We start from the raw sequence: 22358 nt of genomic DNA on the forward strand, positions 1-22358 counted from the left end.
TTGTTTTGTGGGTTTAACAATGTCAGTAAACGCTGTGTTAGAGAAAAAGGTTTTTAGGAAAAATTTAAGAAAAAGAAAATGTTTGCATTCTCTAATGAAAAGTGATGTAACGGACATGTTTAGATACACAGCTAAGAGCTCAGCTCAAAAGTATGCGCATATTTTGAAAATCAAAAGATTCATCATTGCTAATCATTACACATATTATGCTCGGTTATATTCCCCTTGAGTTACACTATAGATGCCTACATTTCATATATTGCTAAATTAATAATATTACAAAGCATTGGCAAGATTGTCGAGTATGATATGGAAAAATATTACTTTTCCTGCCATTTTTTTGCTTTTTTGGCTTACTAAAAAAATTTTTTTTTACATGAATTTATTTTTGTTTTGTTGACTTGACAAGTTTTTTTTACTTGACAATTTTTTTTTTTTGTTTTACTAAAAAGTTTTTTTTCATGATTTTTTTTTTTATTGACTTGACAAGTTTTTTTTACTTGACAATTTTTTTTTGTTTTACTTAAATTTTTGTTTTTTTACCCGATACTTTTTTATTTTAATTTAGTTTAATTCGCTTAATATAAAATTGTTAATCAACATTCATTAACTTGACTTGGCCATTCATATCCTATCGATTTCCGCAAGTTTAAAACTTCTACTTGGTAAGGTGTTGTTTTGATCGGAGAATTTTTTTCTTTACTTGAAATTTGTTTACTTCACAATTTTTTTTAATTGATAATTTTTTTTTTACCTAATAGTTTTACTTTTTTTACTCGATAATTTTAATTTTAATTTAATGCAAAACTAGTAAAAAATTGTTAATCAACATTCATTTCCTCTCAATTTCCGAAAGTTTAAAATTTCTAAGATGTTTAATCCTTAAAATCGGCATTTCATTTCTTAATCGGCAACTTCAAAATTTTCAGTCCCGTTCTGCATTTTGATTTCGTAGCATTGACTTGGAATCCAAATCAAATAATGCTAAGCTCTTCGATTCCAACGTCGCCTTATTCGCATTTGAAAATACCTGCACAATACCAAGCGCGATTTCCCCGAAGATATCACTGAAGGAGGGCACAAAGACCAGTTGTTATTTTGCACGAATTCAAAGCCCTCATTGCCGCCTGAGTATCCAAAGAAGTTGTGATAACATTTCTCAGACGAAAACAAAATACACAGAAACAAAAAGCAAGCGAAGACCATATTTCGATCTATTTACAGGAGCGAGAGGCACTGCATTCGAAAGAGAAGGCTTCACGTCAAACAGCTGACGTACGCTCACAGGAATATTTCTTATACAATAGAGCTGATTTCTTATCTATTAGCCATCCTCGTGGGTGTAGTATTAAAGTAATAAAAAATTTCACGATTTTTTGAAAATTCAGTAAAAAAATTATTTAACATTTACATGAATCGTTGATCAATTTTGGATCAAATTAATACTTTTACAAACTAATGTGTGTCACATTACATCCGCTATACGCATTTTTGAAAATCTGTATTCAGTTTTTTTATGGATCACTCCAAAAGTGTGAGCAATCACCAAAGCATTCCAATCGTCTCAGCTTTGTGAAGCTTTTCGCTGACGCGCCCACTGTGCGCCACTAATGAACTCAGCTCGCACGGCTATTTAAGGCAATAGTGAATTTCAGGTTTTTATCGCTCAGAATTTTCTTGTATTTTTCTTTTCTTTTCTCCTTTTTATTTTTTAATGCTTTTGTTTTACTCTTCCTGATGCTGAAATTTTACAATTCTTACGTTATCCATGCGTAGGTACTTGTGCTCGTATATCATTGTTTCAAATAATTATTAATTTATTGAAGTCAGTTTCGGTTTATTGTTAAAATTTTGATCGAATTTATTGGCTATTATTTGTATTAATTTTTTTATTAATATTCATTTTTCCTTGTTTTACCGCTGCCTTTTTTGTGGTTTTAATATTTCAATGTTCACTCAATTTTTTTATTGTATTTACATTTCTCAATTAATTCTTTTATACTTTTTTTAATATTTCTTTAAATATTTTTAATTTTTATTTTTATTTTTTTATTTACTAAATAATTTAACTCAATTTTTTTTCTCTCCATATTAACTCATTGTTCTCCACCGCTTAGCGTTATTAAGCAGAAATTTTTAATACGTGACGTGTTTTAATTTCATTCTTCCCATAATTTTAATTGGTCAAATTTATACAAAACCAAAACAAAAACAAAAAAAAAATATGTCGGCTGGTTTTCTTCTCATCTCAGTTCATTGGCCCTGTACTAAGTGATATAGCGGTTCTTGTGTAATAATTCAAAATTCATTCAACACAATTCAAATTGCGTCAAATTGCGAAAATTGTTCGGCATAGCAATACAAAAATTAGGAAATGCGTAGAAAGTTCAACGACATTCACGCAATTAACCAGAGGTGTTAGTTGAGTGCTCCGACAAATTAAAACTAAAATTAAATATTTATTTTTAGAAATGACATTTTTTAAGCTCCCCATGCCTCTTCCGTTCTTATGAATTCAATAGAACCGTTTTCTATTTAATTTAATATTCCGTTATGTAAAAAATACGAACGTCGCTCAATGCGTTTCTATTCTCTGCTGCACCAAACGACCTCAGCAGCAGCGCAACTCAGCAACGTCGCGAAGCCCTACTGCACTTGCAGGCAAAGTTCTAAGTTCCCTTTTCCACTTCCACTTCAGCTAAAGTGCTTGATAATTGCATAGAAAATACTTTAAAGTTTGTAATTAATCCTGTTAAAAATGCATTTCAAATGAACTCAACTTTGCTTAGGCTAATATTTTTCCCCTTTGCTGAAGTTCGTTGCTGCATTGTAGTTGTAGCTTTTCAGTTTATTGTTTTTGTTCAAATAGAAGACTTAGTTGGCTTTGTTTTTAATGTTACTTTTTGTTTTTTTTTTTTGTTACTTTTGTTTTTTGTTTTTTCTTTGTTACTTTTGTTTTATTGTTGCTTTGGTTTGCATTGTTGCTTTGCCTTTGTTTTTGTTATAATTTTTATCCACCTTTGGAGCGTACAAAAGTATACTTTTCAAAGGTTTTCCAGGATTATTTTCACTTGAATAGTCACCGAGTCTAGCAAATATTGGAGAGCTCAAGGTTGAAGTGTGTGCACTCAACAGTTTTTCTGAGCACTTAAAAGAGGTGGGAAGCCATAGAAATTCGTATGAAACCGCGGAAGCGTACGCAAAGTAGATTAGTATGCGAAAGAGGAGCAAGAGAGAGGTTTAGGAGAAGACTTTTGAGAGAAGGGGAAAATGGGTTGTGATGCGAGTGAAAGGTAGCTTGGAATTGGCATGACAAGTGCAGTGACCGATGAGAAAGGTAGATGTGTACAAAATAGGATCGTGCCTAAGGAATAAATTTATACAGCGGCGATGGTAATTGAAGCCTAGTGAGTTTGAATAAAAGCTGATTTGTTTAAACTCTGGATTTAAGTATAGTAAATGTTACTATTTACTAAAAGTGCCTGCCCCTTTCAGAACTAGACATGGTGAATTTGTTTGTTTATTCATTTCAAATTTAAATCAATATTAGTTTCGAATGTATTTGCTTTAATGTTAAAAAGCTCAAATATTTATATTTCAATACGAATTTCCTACAACCAATCTTAAGTGGAGTTTTATTGCCAAAAAAAACAGCATGTTGTTGTTGTTGTAGCAGCATAAACATTCCCCATACTTATATACAGCGAAAGCTGCTGGAGTCACAGTTCTTGGCCGGATATAAATCCGCGTCGTTTCGGTTACGTAGAACCGATTGTCGTGGAAACGAAAAAAAGCATCTTATGGCCTGTCTCATCATTTCTAAAATTTCCATGTAAAGTGAGGGCTGACAGGGAGTGTTGAGTAGGTTTCGTTTATTCCTCTCTTCCACAGCACATGCAAAAATTATCATACGAAGCTCCGAAACTCACAGCCATATGACTTTAGTAGTCAGTTCCCAATAATATTTATGAGGTGTTGTATGCCCTATTTTGACAGCCTCAGTAAGTTTCTCTCCACTCGTCGATTGCTGGCAAAAGTGAATGCGATATTCGACAACTTGTCATTCCTGAGTTTACTCTATTTACTTTTAACAGCTAACCAAGCATTCTCTTGAACTTATTGCTTCAAGAGTGACGGAGGAGCTTCACGAAGGAGAGAACAATAAAGAGGCACAGATCGTGGTACGACTACATTGCTCTCAGCGAATTTGGCAGAATTGCTATGTGTTTGACCTTGCATTTGTGCAATTTATTTGTGTATTTTCTTCTTCTCTTGCATTCTTGTGCGCATTTTCACATTCCTCCCGCGCAACTGCACCAATGCATCGCCACGCACTCGCTGATGGGCGTAGTCTTGTTTCTATATTTCTATCTTGAGTGGATTCGATACCCGACGCTCTCTTCAGATTAGTCTACTTGCTGAGTCTAATAGCTGACTGAGCGCTCTCTTGAACTTGTTACCACAAAACTCATGGGCGAATCGTAAAAATTAAACTCGCTTTCCGAAGTTGTCTTAATCACACAGACGTCCGCTCTCTCGTTTATTGAAACACCTCTATGTCGCGGTACACAGTACAGATTGGCGCTGTGTTCTCGAAGAAAATGGGGGGGATTATCGAAATGTTTAAGACGTTATCGTTCTAAGATTCTTGATCGCGACGGCAAAACGGCAGACTTTAAATTGAATATTGAAAAATTAAATGTTTTTGGTTTTGCATTTTAATGTTAGTGCGTTTTGGTTTCGGCTCACGAGTTTTATTTTGATTACGAACCTTTTTTTCGGCTCACGAGCGAAAAAATTAAAACTCGTGCGTGGTTCAAAATTCAAACTCGCACATTCTTAACTCGCTTATTCGCGAAAACTTAAGTAGTACCTTCACATTCTTGGTTTTATATTCCTTAGAAGATGCGGGCTTCAGCGACAAATAACTGTTTCCTGACAGCTGCAATAGCTCATTAAACTCGGGAGCGATTCGGGACTCCAACTAACATAGTTTTGTTTTAACAACTTTTATGCACGAGCATAAGAAGTACCTTCAGCTTTGCGAAAAATGATGGTCAGACCATAAAAAAGAGTGTAAAATATATATTGGGAAAGGTCAGATTTGAAGGAAAATAGTCACGTACTTTCCACTAAGTTGACCCAACATCTCACATGGCTATCGCTGTGCATGGATTTCAGGTCAAGAACTCAACGAATATCAGCGAACAAATCGCATCCCACCTGAGATGGCTGCGGCTTACCTTTTTCTCTTGCCAAAACTCAAACTATTATTTTCAAGATATCAATTGTCTGTCGATAGAAAATATTAGCCCTCCGTTGGGTACCCGGGTTTGGCCAGACTGGATTTTTTGACTACGGACTTGAATTTAACATAATTTTATTATAGCTAACGAGTTTAGCTTCCAGGTAGCTTCACTTTTTCCTTTTAAAAAGGATTCTCGAACTGGACGAAAAAAAGCCAGTTCCGGGTGCTCAAACGCAGGTTTTAAAAAAGGTGTCCAACGGAGTTACCCTCATTTTCATTTCGAGAATTGTAGTCGAATCCGGTAAAAATATTTGAAAAATCTTTCAATGTTTGGACTATTCACTAAAGTATTATTCCCGAAGTCGACGCAATAACTTTGTATGGAATTTAAGTTCTTCTGTGCTTTACTTTAATTTTCTATCTCTTCTGCTATGCGAATACTAACCGTCATTGTCTAATATTTGCTTCCTCAAAGCTTAGTTTTATTACTTTTATTTTGAATTTTTTACCCATTTTTTCTTTTTAACCTACCTTCACCGCACTGAAAGGGAAGTGAACTCATTGTGATGCCATGTCCGTTACATTCGTAAAAAACACAATGCCTACAGTATTTTTTGTGCGAATTTTTCTTTCTTTTCTTCTTTCTCACATCCATCAAATGCCAATGAGGTAGAGCACCACGTGCCACTTGCCAGCCAACACAGCCCAGCAGCTTTCAGCACCTCAATATTTACACATGCGTATATTTTTACTTTTAAATTTGATGTAAAAACACAAAAAAAATGTGTAGGTAATTTTCAATGTGTAGGTAATTTTACATACATATTAACTTGTCTATCTTTGTGTTTGTATGTATTAACGCAAATCCATTTTCGCGCCTTTACGCAGCGGCTTGGTCTATGAAAGCATCTTAATTTGCGGTTGTTAAGGAATTTGTGTCAGGAAGTCAATTTGATATGGTTTTCGGTTGAAATTCGCGCCGCCAAGTGCGTGCCATTACTTCTTACGACCAGTGTTTGGAGATGGGCTGATAGTTGCATACATACACACACATGTGCTTCCTCGTCTTTCCATATGTTTTTTCAGTTCAGCTTTTAGGGGCATTATAATGGTACAGAGAATATTTATGGTATTTAGTGATTTACACATGAAGGGTACGTGAAGGGGTGTAGTACATTTTGTAGCTATGGCTGTTCTGTATGCGTCTAATAGACTTCAAATCTTGTTGATATAAAGATTCCAATGTGGCGTACTTGTATGGTGGTGCGTACATACAAGTGGAGGAGTCTAATTTAGGTGGAATTTTCTATGATTATGTAGTTAATTCGTGTGGAATATAGAGTGCGAATTTCACAGCATTTTGGGAATTTTAATAGGCTGTTGAAGCGGAGAGAGGCTTAGCACAGCATGTTGCTCGTATGTGATAAGGATTTTTAGAAATTTATGATAAGTGTAAGTGAGGTTTAAGTGAGTGCTTGAAGAATATTTGAAGTGTGAAGTAAGCGATGGCTTAACAGATGATAAGGAAATGTTTTACATTTTCGAAAAATGAAACGTAAGTCGAGGCCTATAAATTATTACCTATCAACTACAAACTACTACTTATTAACTATAAACTTTAAAAAAGCCTGCAAAATATTGGTTGAAGTACTGACGGGACACTGTCTCACCAGTCATCACGTAGACAAAATTGGATTAGTGCAGCGCGATGCAGGTGACATATGCAACGAAGCGAATGCTCGCGGTTCTTGGGAACACTTACTTTGCCACTGCCCTGCCTGCTCTTTGTAGAACTCGACAAATGTGCCTAGGATGAAGATATCTTTCACTCTTATAGCATAATGCTGAGAAAAGTCTGAACGGCTTGTTAAAACTCGCGAAAATGTGTACAGAACTACATAAAATTACTCCAAATTCATAGCCCTGGTAACATAGCCATGGACGCTAGAGGTCGAGGTCAGATCTTTTTACAAATCAGCTAGTGCTTAGGTACCTAAGTCGAAGCTTTTTAGAGGTTAAAGTAGCAAATGGTAGTAAAAGCTCTGGTCTTTTTAGTAATTTAAAAAGAAAAAAAAGCTTCAGAAATCGTAAGTACAATATAATAATTTGGTTTCAGAGACTTTTTTTATTAAAAAAAAAAAATTAAACTGAAAAGTAATGAAACTGCCCTTCTGCTCTTGTTCTTATTAATATAGCGGTGTTAGTCGGCGGCAATCCTGTGTAAAATATATACAGGGTGGCGCAAAACTAATCATTCTATCGGAAGATTTATACTTTTTACAATTTGCATCGTACGCCAATCTTATTTAACACTTGTGAATAAACAGACAAGCAATGGAGCGCGTCAAGGTCGAAAGAAAGACTTCCACTACTCAAAATAATTTTTTCGTTGAGTAAAAAAGTTATTAACAAAAAATTAGATGATTAAATTTGCGCTAATAACGTAAATTAGAGTTAAAATTGAAATGTATTTAAGGAGTAAGAGTTAATTTAGAAAATATTTTTAAAGAGGGTTGCCAACTATTTTTAAATATATGTGTCGGTATATACATATATTAGGCCGGGTCGATTTGTGGGGAGGCAAAAAAATCGCCCATTGCTCTGTGAAAATCATATTCTAGGGATCAAAATAAGAAACTTTGCCGAAGGAACCATACCTCTAAAACGAATTCTGATGTCCCCCAATTTAAAAATATCACAATTTTTGGCCTTTACACGAAAAAATCAGCTACATGGCTATGTTTTTCTTTATTTTTTTTTTTATTTAAAAAGTGCTACTTAAATTTAGCTTGAATATTTATTACCACTGAGTGTATTGAGATAAGTAGTTGCCACTTTTTCGAAAATATAAAACACAGTAAAAAAATATTACAATATTTGATACTAATAAAACGTATTTTTGCGCTATTTAATAAGAAACATTTTGAAATAGTGTTGCCACCTAATTTCAAAAAATTATGATTCAATTTTTTTTTAATTTAAATGATCATTTTAAATGCTAATTTATAAAACTACTACATACGCAAGTAAAGCGAACGAAAGACTTTAACAAAAGCTTAATCTCGCCACTTGTCATCACTAAGATTATTCGACTAAGGTTACCACTTATTTCAAATATAAAAAAACTACCACAATATGTTTGCCAACTGAAATGTAATTATGTGGATACTTTATCAGAAATAATACTAACATTTCCATGTGGTTGCCACCTTATTTGAATTTTTCTTTTCAATTATAAAATTTAAATCAAATAGAACGCAATATGTACAAGTAATAAACAAAAGCTATTAAATGGATCGGTGATAGTCCAGAGAATATTCGTACAGTTTCCACCTATTTTACATTGTTTAGAAGTCAAAGAAATTAGTTATACTTTAATGCAACTAATTTTTTTCATTTTGTGATATTTTTCCGAAATTTTGAAATATGTAACAAGCCTATTCCAAGAATTTTAAGAAAAAAAAACAAATACTCCAAGCTTGTTGCTCGCATCCCAGCGATTGTTCGTAAAGAGTTTAAACCTGTTTTACACTATTCAAAAATTATGGAAAAGGATTTTTCAACATGGCTGCCATTCAATTATTTTAATAAGGTCCATGTACTTGTTACCCATCTTGAAACCATTAACGAAAATTTTTCAATAATTAAAAACTGGCGGTAACCCCACTCCTAGGACCTTAAAAACACGCCAAGCTAAGCAATGCCGTTCAGTTACTAAACTGAGCATGAAACTGAGTCAAAAGTTGAGCTTAAAATTTTAAATAAAAAACTTCAATCCTTTTAATAGTGCAAATAAAAAATCGCTTTAGCCTTCAATAAATTTTTAACTCACCTCAATACACGACTTTTCTTATTGTTTCCTCTTTTTTGAAAATTTTACTAAAAAATCGCTGCAAAGAAAAAGAATAAAAATTCAACATTAAAATTAACCAAATTAAAGCCATAAAATTGTAAATGTAAATAATAATGCGATAATGTTTGGGAAAATTGCGGTTGAATACGGCCAATAGTGGCACTTAATGGCAAAGGTTGGCTACCGACTGGCATGCAAAGTGATTGTTGACGGAACCTGTTAACCTTGTTAAATGTCACAGACAAAAGTTTTACCGCATTATGTATATTATTTTTTCTTTGTTTTTCTTGTTTTTTCTTTCTTCTTCTTTTTTGTTTTGTGATTTTACAAGGAGTGCTGCTGTGTGGTCGCAAGCCATTACGGCTGCCGCTGGCGGTGAGCAGCAGGCAGGAGTGGCCAGCTTCATAGGTGACTAAGCGGAAAATTGGTGGATAAAATACAATTTAAAACCAAGTTGTATATATCAACTTACAAACGACTATTAGTCACATTTGAAAAAAAAAGAACACGAAAATGTAACCAAAAGCAACATGAAATCTTTGTCTAAAAATGTGCGCGACCAATTCGAGTTAATTATAAATGATTAGTTCTGTTATGTTTATATTTCTATTTATTTTTATTTACGTTTCTGTTTATTTTTTTTTATATTTTTTTTATTTATTTATTTTTTTAAATTTAATTTTTTTATATTTTTATTTTTTTTATATATTTTTTTTATTTTATTTTTTTTTCATTTTTGTTTTTTACACACTACCCATCATCAATTAATAACTGCCTAAACTTAATTCATGCGTGTCAATTAATTACTGACACTCAGTATTGGCAATACACCAAATTTGCCGTCATTCAAAAAACGCCTCCACTGCCCACCTGCATACAAACACTAAAAAACTGTCGTAGCTTCTCTTAAGCACAATCAAATGCTGCTCACTGTTGTTAGCAGGAAATGTAACACGCCCATATTTGCATACACTCGTATACATCCACCTACACAAACATATGTATGTAAAGCTTCGCACGTCAGCTGTCTGCATTAAACGAATTACGCCTCCTACCCGTACTGCTGTAACTCCGCGCTTGTCTTACCTGTTTTTTTTTTGTTTTTTGTATCGTATTTAGATTTTTTTGCGTTTTTTACTGTCTGTGGCTAATTCTAAAAATAACAATAACCACAGGTCACCAGTGGCATAAAAATACACTTCTATGTGTGCACCTAATTATATGTATGTGTGTGTGTTCGTTTAGTCTTTTTGTACCTTTCAGCAAAGTGATGTTGCCATGCACATTTCCACTAGCACATATCACTCACTGGCTTTGAGTATTTTGTGCTGGTGGCTCTTTGTTTCAACCACAAATAGTCGAAGTGTACATTTCTAGTTGGTATTGATGTGCTTCTCAATGTAGCTGGTGACTTCCGATTACTCTTTACTTGAATGGTGGGTTGGTAACTACTGTTTCTGGGAAAAGTTAATTTTCTATATTGACCAAAGCGACCTGATATGAAGACGGACATATGTATGTACGCATACAAGGTGGTGCAAAATTAATCATCCAATTTTGCTTTTGAACAGCTTTTTAACTAAATACAAAAAAAAAATATTTTGAGTGGTGCAAATCTTTATTTTGACCTTTACGCACTCCTTAACTTTTCTATTTGTCTCGGACTTGCAGTGTAAAAACAGACAAGCATTGGAGCGCTTAAAGGTCAAAATAAATATTTCCAGCACTCCAAATAATTTCTTTTTTTATTTAGTAAAATACATTTTAGTTAATAAAGTAGAAAACAGTAAACAAAAAATTTTGTTCAAAAATTGGACGATTAATTTTGCGCCACCTTTTATTAAATTTCCGAAAACATTTTAAAGTGAACACCCTTTAAGTACAGCCTTACATACGTTATGAAATGCGCACACAGGTCAAGCGCTGGCACCTTCTAATGCAAAATTTCACATCCGTGTATGTATGTACGTACAAAGCGAATGAATGCAGCAAACGAATAAGCAACTCCTCATAGCACCACAACAGCCAAGTGCAAAGGTATTTAACAACCTGCTTACTGGTATGAAACAATTTTAGTACTTGCAAGCGATTGGTGGCGAGTGTCACATTCACCCAGAAGTTTATTGAACTGTTTGCAAAGAATGGCGCAGGCAACAAAGTGCCACAAAATACAAATACAAAACTAAAACTATTCATATGAAAGTTGCTGGTGAGGTGATTTTAAGAACTAAGCGCAAAACTCGTTTATGGTAGAAGAAGTACTTACTATGAGTAGTTCAATTCACTCAATACTAAAAAACGAAAAAAACAAAAAAAAAATATGTTTTTTAAACTTTTGTTAATTATACTCGCATTATTTATCTACTGCTAGCAGAAGTGTAACGTTATTTGATGACTTTGGACTACATTTTTGTGGGGGTGCGCCAAATCGCTTGCCTATACTGACAAGCGAGCTGTGAATGGCGGTTTAGAAGTCTATCTTTGATGCATTTTCAGCGAAGAAAGTTCACTGAAAGAAGTGATGCATAATTGGACCCTACCAGATGGGCTTCTTAAACCCAGTAGAGGCATCCCAAGACCGAAATTATTTTTAAGTTGAAAATACCTTAAAATTTGCAAGCAACTAAAAGCAGAAACACTGGCCATTTTTTTTTTTTTTTATTTTATGTAAAAAAACATTGATTTTAGTTTTTTACTTTTTATATATTTTGTTGTTATTTTTTAATATATATATCTGTTTGCGTAATTTTTTTATATAAACTTTCTTATATATATTTTTTTAAATTTTTTTCTTAATTACTTCCTTTTTTCAGGTTTCTTTTTGCTTATATTTAATTAATTATTTATTTATTTATTTATATTTTTTTTCTTTTTACATTTTTCGATTTTTTTTTTATTTTATATAAAGGGTGGTTAAATTTCAAGGGCCGATGTTGAATGCGAACTACACCTAAACGTCAACGACACGCTGGACTTCTTTCTTTGGGGTTATTTGAAAGAAAAGGCCGATTTTGGCCGGTATTTTGTTTCATACATAATTGAGCCATACCAATATTATCATAATAAAGAGAAATGATAATAATTTCCTAAAACAATTGTATTTTATTCAAAATCAATCAAAATCAAAATATAGTTTTTTATTTTTAATATTTTTTTATGTTTTTATTATTATTTTTTTTTGTATTTTATTTTATACGTATTTTTTTTTTATTTTTTATATATTTTGTTCTTATATTTTATTTTTTTTTAGCCTTTTTATAATTTTTTTTCTTAATTACTTCCTTCTTTCATGTTTTTTTAATTTTTAATTAATGTTTTTAATTTTTTTTATTTTTATTTTTTTTCTCTTAACATTTTTTGTATTTTTTCATTTTTATTATTTTTTTTCATATATATGTGTATATACATATTTTTTTTTATTTTTTATATATTTTGTTCCTAGCTTTTATTATGTTATTTTTTTTTTAATTTTTTTTTAATTTTTGTATAATTTTTTTTTTCTTAATTACTTCCTTCTATCACGTTTTTTTGCTTATATTTAATTAATTTAATTTTTATTTATTTATTCCCCCCCCCCCCCCCTATTTTCTTCTTTTTTTATATTTTTTTCTTTTTTACAATTTTTGAATTTTTTTTCTTTTTTATTTGTTGTTTTTTTTTAATTTTTTTTTTAATGTTTTTAAAATTTTTTTTTTGTTAATTACTTCCTTTTTTCATGTTTTTTTTTTGCTTATATTTAATTAATTTTTTTATTTATTTATTTATATTTTTTCTTTCTTTTCACATTTTTTGTATTTTTTTACATTTTTCTATTTTTTTTTTTAATTAGAGTACAAATTCTATATTTGTTATATTTCTTTGTTTTTTTGTTTTTTGTATTTTTGTTTCTAACTCTTTTATAAAATTTTGCTTTTAATTATTTAAAAATTTTTTTAATTTTTTAATTTTTTTTATTTTTATTTTTTTATATAATAGGACTATGAATAAGTTCATGCGGTTTTTTTTCGAAATTTGAAACTTTATTGACGTAAAATGGTTACAAATTTAATATTCAAAATATTGTCCATCGCTTACTACTACTTTTTCCCATCTTTCTGGCAATTCACGGATTCCCTTTGTGAAAAATTCGGTCGGTTTTGCCGCAATCCACGAATCGATCCATTTTTTGACTTCATCGTAATTACGGAAGTGCTGGTCAGCCAGGCCATGTTGCATCGATCGGAAGAGATAGTAATCGGATGGCGCAAGGTCTGGACTATACAGCGGGTGGGGTAGGACATCCCATTTGAGCGTTTCTAAGTATGTTTTGACCACTTGTGCAACATGTGGCCGAGCATTGTCATGTTGCAAAATAACTTTGTCGTGTCTATCGGCGTATTGCGGCCGTTTTTCTCGCAGTGCTCGGCTCAAACGCATCAATTGTCGTCGGTAGACATCCCCCGTAATCGTTTCATTCGGTTTCAGTAGCTCATAATACACAACACCCAGCTGGTCCCACCAGATACACAGCATAACCTTCAGGCCATGAATATTCTGCGCCGACGTCGATGTTGAAGCATGGCCAGGGTATCCATACGTTGCCCGACGTTTTGGATTGTCGTAATGGACCCACTTTTCATCGCCAGTCACAATTCGATGCAAAAAACCCTTTCTTTTGTGCCGTTGAAGCAGTTGTTCGCATGCCATAAAACGGCGTTCAACGTCTCTTGGCTTCAATTCATACGGCACCCAATGGCCTACCTTTCGGATCATTCCCATGGCTTTTAAACGTTTGGAAATGGTTGATTGATCAACTCCCAAAGTTTTTGCAACCTCTTCTTGCGTTTGAGCCGGATCTTGATCGAGCAATTCCTCCAATTCGGTATCCATGAACTTTGGCGGCGCACCCTCGCGTTCTTCGTCTTCCAAGCCAAAATCACCACTTTTAAAGCGTGCAAACCACTTCTGGCACGTTCGCTCAGATAGAGCATGCTCACCATAAACTTCCACCAAGATACGATGACTTTCGGCTGCTTTTTTCTTCATATTAAAATAATGAAGAAGAATTCCCCGCAAAAACACATTATTTGGCACGAAATTCGACATTTTCAAGTGTGGTAAAAATATTGTTGTTTACGCTTCAAATAAAAAACTTATACTGACGTTTGTGCCTTACGACAGTAGCTCTCCAATGAATGTTTGGAAATGTGGATCGATGGAATAATAATCAAGTTACGCCATCTGTTGTAAAACCGAAACGAACTTATTCATAGTCCTATTATTTTTAACATTTTTCTAATTTAGGCGTACAAATTCTATGCCCCTCAAACGTATTCCTGCTTGCCTTCAAAAATTATTTATTTTCTCTCCGACTTCCTTTTATTTATATTTATTACACCAGTGATTTGTTAGCATTTCTAAAAAAATAAATAAAAAGCAAAATGCAACCACTACATAAACAATAACTTATCAGCTCCAGTCTCACGTTTAGAAAACACTTGCGCCGTATCAAATTTCTTATAATGAGCGCACAAATATGGAAAAACTGCAACACAAATAAAAAACTAGAGGCAAACAGCGGCATGAATTCCATATACGCAAATATTTAAAGTGCTTTTATTACAATTACGGAAAAGTTACAATTTATAAAAAGAATGTCGCGCATTTGTTTAAAGGTATGGAGAAAATGCGCAATGGTATTTTTAGGAACTTCAAACTTGCACTCTTTTAAATTAAAATTGAGTAAATTATGGAACTGCGGACAAATAATGTTTCCAGAAAATTTAATTAAAAAGCATGGCGCAGCAGCGCCCGCGGCTTTGTTGTTCTTTAGCCGCGTTATCGCTATCCTCACCTCGTCATGGTCGGGTAGCGGAACGGCAATTCCTTCGTCGGCGATTGGGGCATCGGGATCTTCACGCTCTCTGTGACATGTGCAGCTGTCACTATTTAACAGGTTCGAGAAGTGTTCCCACCATAATTTAAGTACGCTCTGAATGTCAGTCACCATTTCGCCGTCTTTGATCTTACAGGAACCTGACCTTACCTTATCTTACATCTAAGCATTAGCTATCCTATTCAATTCACCAGTTTTTTGTAAAAACTTGCACCATTTCCTTTACTTTTTATTTAATTAAAATTTTTTCCACAAAATCACATACATTCACATATATATATAAAATATTCATACGCATGTAAGAAGTTTTTAAATAAAACTTTTTTTTTTAATTTTTACAGCAATTTGCTGCAACAACACCACTTAATTAAAACTTCAAATCGCATGAAGGTAATTTCAAACTCAGAAAAACTATTTAATGACCGGCGTTCAATGAGCCGCTAAGTCGTTGCTCAGCTACTGCCGTACTGTTATTTATGGACATACATACACGCTCATACATATACCCTTACTCACACAAGCATTCTCGGTATGTATGTATGTGAAAATATAACCAACTGATTTACATGCCTTTTCTAGGCAAATCGCCTATTCAATTAATCACTTTCTGGCTTGTGTGTGTGTGTGTGTGTGTGTGTGTATGTGTATGTCTATGAGTATTAAATCACATTTCGACTCACTCATGCATTGATTACAAGCATTTGCTTATTGAATTACTAATTTGCTTATAAGGGTGAATAAATCTATATATAACTGTAAATAGTTGCATGGCCAATTTATGCAGGTGCAAGTGAATAAAATCAATAATGAATAATTTCTCAGGCATGCCACTGGTGGTTAAATTCAATTATTCATGCCAATAATGTTGTGAAATGAAAGCTTCCCTTCAAATGGCCTAGAATTTCCATTCAAGTCTGAATGTTGCCCCAGTTAGGGGGTTAAAAATTCTCCAATAGTTTGTATTTTTTTTTGCATAAAAATAGTTTGTATATTTTCTGAATAAAAATAGTTTGTATTATTTTTTTTTTTTTGAATAAAAATATTTTTTTTTTTTTGAATAAATATGGTTTGTATTTTTTTTTGAATAAAAATAGTTTTTATTATTTTTTTTTTTAATAAAAATATTTTTTTTTTGAATAAATATGGTTTGTATGTTTTTTTTTCAATAAAAATAGTTTGAATTTTTTTTTGGAAAAAAATATATATTTTTTTTCTAATAAAAATCGTTTGTATTTTTTTCCCATAAAAATAGTTTGTATTTGTTTTTGAATAAAAATAGTTTTTTTTTTTTTTTTTAATAAAAATATATTTTTGTCTTTTTTTTTAATAAAAATGGTTTGTATTTTTTTCCATAACAATAGTTTGTATTTGGTTTTTGAATAAAAATAGTTTTTATTATGTTTTTTTTTTTTTGAATAATAATATTGTTTTTTTTTTTTTAATAAATATAGTTTGTATTTGTTTTTGAATAAAAATAGTTTGAATTTTTTTTTTGAATAAAAATATATTTTTTTTTTTGAATAAAAATGGTTTGTATTTTTTTCCATAAAAAAAGTGTGTATTTTTGTTTGAATAAAAATAATTTTTATTTATTTTTTTTTTTTTTTCAATAAAACTGCTTCGTATTTTTTCCCTAATTTTCTAGTAATTATTATTTCGCACGTACAAACGCTTTTCACATTGCATCACTCTTCTTATCTTTTACGCTTTGCTGATGCAAAAAAATAAAAAAAAATTACTAATATAGAATAAGACGCTATTTAATTTTGTTTTAATCCCCGACTGCTGAAATTGCAGGCATAGTGCAATTTTTATCGCCAGTATACGTTTCTTGTTGATAAATAAATATATATTTTTTCCAATTATTTTTGCAATTTAGCGTAACTTCTAATTTATTTATTTTTTATTGTATTATTCATAACTTTGCCGCTCACTGCAGTATTTATTTACTTCATTTTATTTATTTTTTGTTTGTTTTGTTTCTTGCCGGCACATCAACTCGAAGGTCGTCTTAGCAAAAAATAACTGTTGCAATTCGATGCTTTGCGGCAACTATACGATTTCTCTTTAGCACGAAATTGTCGGTGGATTATTGAAGTCTAAAAAAAAAACGAAATGCAGCAAATGTGTCGGAATCGGGTATGCCATGATATGGATTGTTGGAATCGCGCATGATAAGCTTCTATTGTGGTTGTAATTTTTTATGCGTAATTTTTTATTTATTTAAAATTTTTCAATTGTGATTTTGTATGCGCAATTTTTTGTTTATTCATAATTTTTCAATTGCAAAGAGTTTCAACAAATCGGTGACAGTGTTTCATATGCATTTTCTCACACACATACTCACTTACATACGTAAACATATATACTATGCATCAAATTTCATTCTGACTGATTTCCGCTATCAGCTAACGTGATTTTATTTATTTTCCATTTCCTTTAAGAATTCTAATTTCCATTGCTTTGAATTCATATTACTCAGAATTTGTATCTTGAAATGTCCGTCAGCTTGATGGGATTGCACGTACTTATTTGTTTACTAAAAACAATTAATTGCATTCAGGTACAAATAAAGGGTGGTTAAGTTTCAAGGGCCCGTGTTGATTTTGCATAAAATACAATTTTTTTAGGAAATTATTGTCATTTCTCTTTACTATGATAATATTGATATGGCTCAATTACGTATGGAACAAAATATCGGCCAAATGGCCACCGCTGTTATCATCTCACGATAGCGAACATTATTCAGAGTAACTGCCTGACCGGCCTCATTTTGGAAAAAATACGACTCAATGATGCCGCCGGCCCATAAACCGCACCAAACAGTCACTCTTTATGGGTGCATTGGTTTTTCGGCAATCACTCTTGGATTATCATTCGCCCAAATGCGGCAATTCTGCTTATTGACGAATCCACTGAGGTGAAAATGTGCCTCATCACTGAAGATGATTTTCTTCACGAAGTGCGTGATATGAATTTTGATTTGAACGCCCGTTTTCATAATACGCCTGAATAACTTTAACGCGTTGCTCGATTATGTATCTTTCCATGGTTCAAATAGAGTTAGTCTGAAATTGAAAAATGTCAAATGAAATGCAAAAAAAATACTTGACGTTTAGGTGTGGTTCACATTCAACATCGGCCCTTGAAATTTAACTACCCTTAACAATGCCTGTTTGGTCAAGGGCCCCTACTCACAATGAAGATTTAACATCGAATGGTAGACAATTTTTTGTATTCTTCTACTTTTTTGGTAATAGCCTTCGCTCCTCGCAGGCAATGACAATTCGCCGACTGCATTTTTGTCAAGAAAAGCTACTCAAAAAAATGTTCCGCTCAGAGATAAGATAAAAATATGGCAAGGTCAGTCCATAAAACTATATCAAACTATAACAAGGTCCGGTCCCTCCATTTATAGCACAAATTACTATTTTTGCCAGTTTTTCAACAATTAACTTTCGAATATCTTTCAAGTACCAAGAAAAAAAATTTTACTTTAATTACGTCAAACACACCAAAAATATAAACCTTTAATTTAACTTGAAATATATCAAAATTTAATAAAACCATTCAGGTTATTTTGATAAAAAAAAATGTTTGCTAAATTTGTTTTTTGATTTTTCTCAGTTATTCTGTTTTCTCTACTTCCACTTCCTGCAGAAAAATCGTAACCACAACCAGCACACTTCCCTGCTTGCCAATCGTTCGATCGCTTAATGCGTAATTTTGATTTAGCCGCGGTACACACACACACACATGATTAAATGAGCACTTGGCAATCATCTAAGCAGTTGGTACATCAAAATCAGAAAATTTAGTTGGCTCCATCTAAGCACCGCTGGTCATTGTCAGTGTCATTGATTTTGATTAATGATGTGTTGGCTACTGATGGTGGTTATTGGGTGGTTGGTTGATTGGTTGGTTGGTTGGCAGTTGTGTAGTGGTGGTAGATATGTCGGTGGTTGTAGTGCTGGTTTTTAGCAGGAATTGTTGGCTGTGCTTACCGCGACTGGGTGAAGTAAACTGGCGTTTCTTATGCGGTTGTTTGGCAAGCATTAGACGGAGCTTTGTGTATGAATAGAAACAAGTGTGTACAGTGAAACCCATTGCGTTATAGCGAAGTTGAGAGGGATGAAAAAATTATTATTTCTTCGTTATTATGATATTATTATTTTTTCATGTCGATAGTGGATACGCTATCAAGAGAACAGATATTAACGTTTACTTATCGTTAAATGGGAGTCTGGTGTATCAAAAGAGCCAGGAGGAGAATTAAATTATTAGCTTGAGCATCAAAATTGTTAATTTTTTCATAATTATTTCAAATTGTTTCAAAAACAGACGCCGAAAGTGCCTCGATACTTGAGAGCGTAGATTTAGGTTAACTTGAGCCAGCTTAAAAGTGTTTCATTTTAAAAAAGTTTCACTGTATGCACATTTAATTCGCCGCTTTGGCTTTATTTATTTCTGCTTTGCTTTTTGTCCCCAGTTTCTCCACAGGCAATCAATTCTTCAGCGATTGTTGATAAATTTTTCGAATTAATCATTATTTAGCGAGTTTCTTTCTCTCTTTTTTGTAGTGTATCCGTTCACTTTGCTTTAAGGGCACGACGCTATTGTTTGGAGTTTTTTTATAGTACGTACGTATATGATTTTCATTTTTTTTTTCTCAAAATAATTTTAACTCGGCCTATTTTACATTGTGCTTCATTTTCTTTATCTAAACTCCAACTTAATTCAATTTTTAGCCAAACAAATACAATAGTGTTACTTTTTGTTTATGTATTTTAATTTTTGTTTCTGTCTTAACTTTGCTTTTTAATACTAAAACACAGAGCTGGGTGAATAAATCTTTAAAACTAAAATAAGAAGCACTTCATTCGCCAAAAAAAGTGTTTATCAACATAACCTCCGTTTAGCTCGATACCTCGTTCAATATTTTTCCAATTTTTTGATGATCTCAAATTATAAAATTTTCAAGGCTCTCAAAATAATAAGAAAAATAAAATAAAATATGAAATGTATCAACCGAAAAAATTATTAAACAAAAAGCCTTAATACAGAAGTATTTTTTGACAGCGTTGCCACCTGGTGCTTTACACAAAAAGAAACATGGCTTAAAATAGTTTATTGAAGGATTGCCTTTGAAGGAATAATAAAAATAATTTTTTATAGCGTTGCCACCTAATTTTTTATTATAATCATTTACAAAATTTAATTAAATACTGAGATTTGGGTGTCGAACGAAGAATTTTTCAGAAGCTTTAATACAAACATATTTTTTAAGCGGCTTTCAGAAGCTTTAATACAAACGGCATTGCCACCTAGTTTTTCCTACAAGGAGAACCACAGCTAAAAATATTTAACCAACTCACACAAAATACGTCTTTTAAATCATTAAATACAAACTATTTTTTAACAGCGTTGCCACTTAATTTTTAATATAAAAAGAGAAATGAATTGTAAAATATAATTAAATACTGTGATGTGGGTTTCGAGCAAAGAATATTTCAGAAACTTTACCATAAAATTATTAATTATTTAACAGCGTTGCCACCCAGTTTTCATATAAAAGGAACAATTGCTAAGAACATTTAATTGAATCGGATCAAGCATGCATTTTCAAACATTAAATAATAATAATATTTTTAGTGGCGTTGCCACCTAAATTTTATAATAAATAAAATAGAATTTTATAATAAAATACAATTTTATAATATAATAAAAAGAGAGATTACTTATAAAATTTATTAAATACTGAAATGTGGTTATTGAACGAAGCATGATTTTTAAAGCATTATAAAAAAAATAGTTTGTTTAGCAGCGTTGTCCTCAGTTTTTCACAAACGCAAAATTACTTACACAATCCAGTTTCTCATATAAAAGGAACAATTGCTAAGAAAGTGCAAAGCAATCATGCATTTTAAAGCATTAATAAACAAAATTTTAACGGTGTTGCCACCTAGTTTTTCAAACAAAATCAAAATAACTTCCACAATTTTATTGTATCGAACAAAGCATGCTTCATAATATTTGCTATATTTTTGTTTCATGGCGTAGCCACCTAATTTGCAATAGAAAACTAAAAATAACTAAATAAACTTTAATTAAAAACAAACATATAGATATCAGAGCCATTATTTATAGTAGGGGTGGGACTATTCGAATAAAAATTATTCGAATAATAAAATCTTTTATTCGAGAGGTATTCGTAATTCGAATAATATTTATTCGAATTTTTTATTCGTTTATTCGAATAATGCTATTCGAATACCTCACTATTCGAATACCTCACTATTCGAATACCTTACTATTCGAATACCTTACTATTCGAATACATGACTATTCGAATACTTCACTATTCGAATATTTTTGGTAAATATTTATTTAAATTAGCGGACTACTAATCGGTTTATGTAGAAGTGCATGCACCATGAGAAGGGCCAATGTAATTTTTATATTTTTAAAAGCATTTTCTCCCTGATGTTAATGAATATATAGTGAGGTATTCGAATAGTAAGGTATTCGAATAGTAAGGTATTCGAATAATGAACTATTCGAATTATTTGAAACGAATAGTATTATTCGTTTTATTCGAATAATGTTTATTCGAAAATATTATTCGAAAATAATCCCACCCCTAATTTATAGTCAAATATCTTTTATAATTAATTTTCATTACTCATTAAAAATAAGGTGGCAACACCAACCAAACATATTTGTGGATTACAGTATTAATGTAGTTTAAAATATATTTTATAACTATTTTTTTTTATTCATTGAAAATTAGGTGGCAACACTAATCAAACATGTTTGTGGATTAGAGTTTTGTCTCAGAAATATTCACATATACCAAATTCATGCGAAAAATTTTAGCAAGATGCCTTTTACTAGCAACCCCTCCAAATTTTTAATGAAAAAATTTACATTTAGTATTAAACTGAGTCTTGAAGCATTGGTGTCAGCGAAAGGCTTTTAGCAAAACTGTAATTCAAAAATATTTTTAAACGGCGTTGCCACCAAATTTTAATAGACAACTCAAAGTTATCTACTCAACTGAATTTAATATTACAAAATAGAAATCATACGAAATTAGTAAAGCATTTAAGCAAAATTGTAATCCAAAGAAATATTTTCAAACAGCGTTGCCAACAAATTTTTCAATAGAAAATTTGAAAACTAATTTAAATTTGAATTAAACATTAAACGATGTATATCACGCGAAAGTTGATTTGGAAAACTTTTATGCGAAATAGTTTTTTGACAGCGCAGCTACCCAATTTTTATGCAAAAAATTGAAATTTATTACAGAAAATGCACGTCAAACGCAAAAATGCCTACAGAAGAAAGAAGAATACTTTTACTCATTTCAAAACAGTTAT

At 31.9% G+C, this 22358-nt stretch overlaps 1 protein-coding gene across 3 annotated transcripts in view; it reads right to left on the reverse strand.

Annotated features, from left to right (window-relative positions):
• Positions 1-22358, reverse strand: part of LOC128864533 (dual specificity tyrosine-phosphorylation-regulated kinase 2) — a 279974-nt gene that overhangs the window by 176268 nt on the left and 81348 nt on the right. For all 3 annotated transcript variants that reach the window (XM_054104235.1, XM_054104236.1, XM_054104237.1), the window contains one exon: positions 9081-9138. The gene's annotated coding sequence lies outside the window, so the exon portion shown is untranslated. The remainder of the gene's footprint in view (positions 1-9080; positions 9139-22358) is intronic.

This window comes from Anastrepha ludens, chromosome 5 (assembly GCF_028408465.1).
Source record: "Anastrepha ludens isolate Willacy chromosome 5, idAnaLude1.1, whole genome shotgun sequence".
NCBI lineage: Eukaryota > Metazoa > Arthropoda > Insecta > Diptera > Tephritidae > Anastrepha > Anastrepha ludens.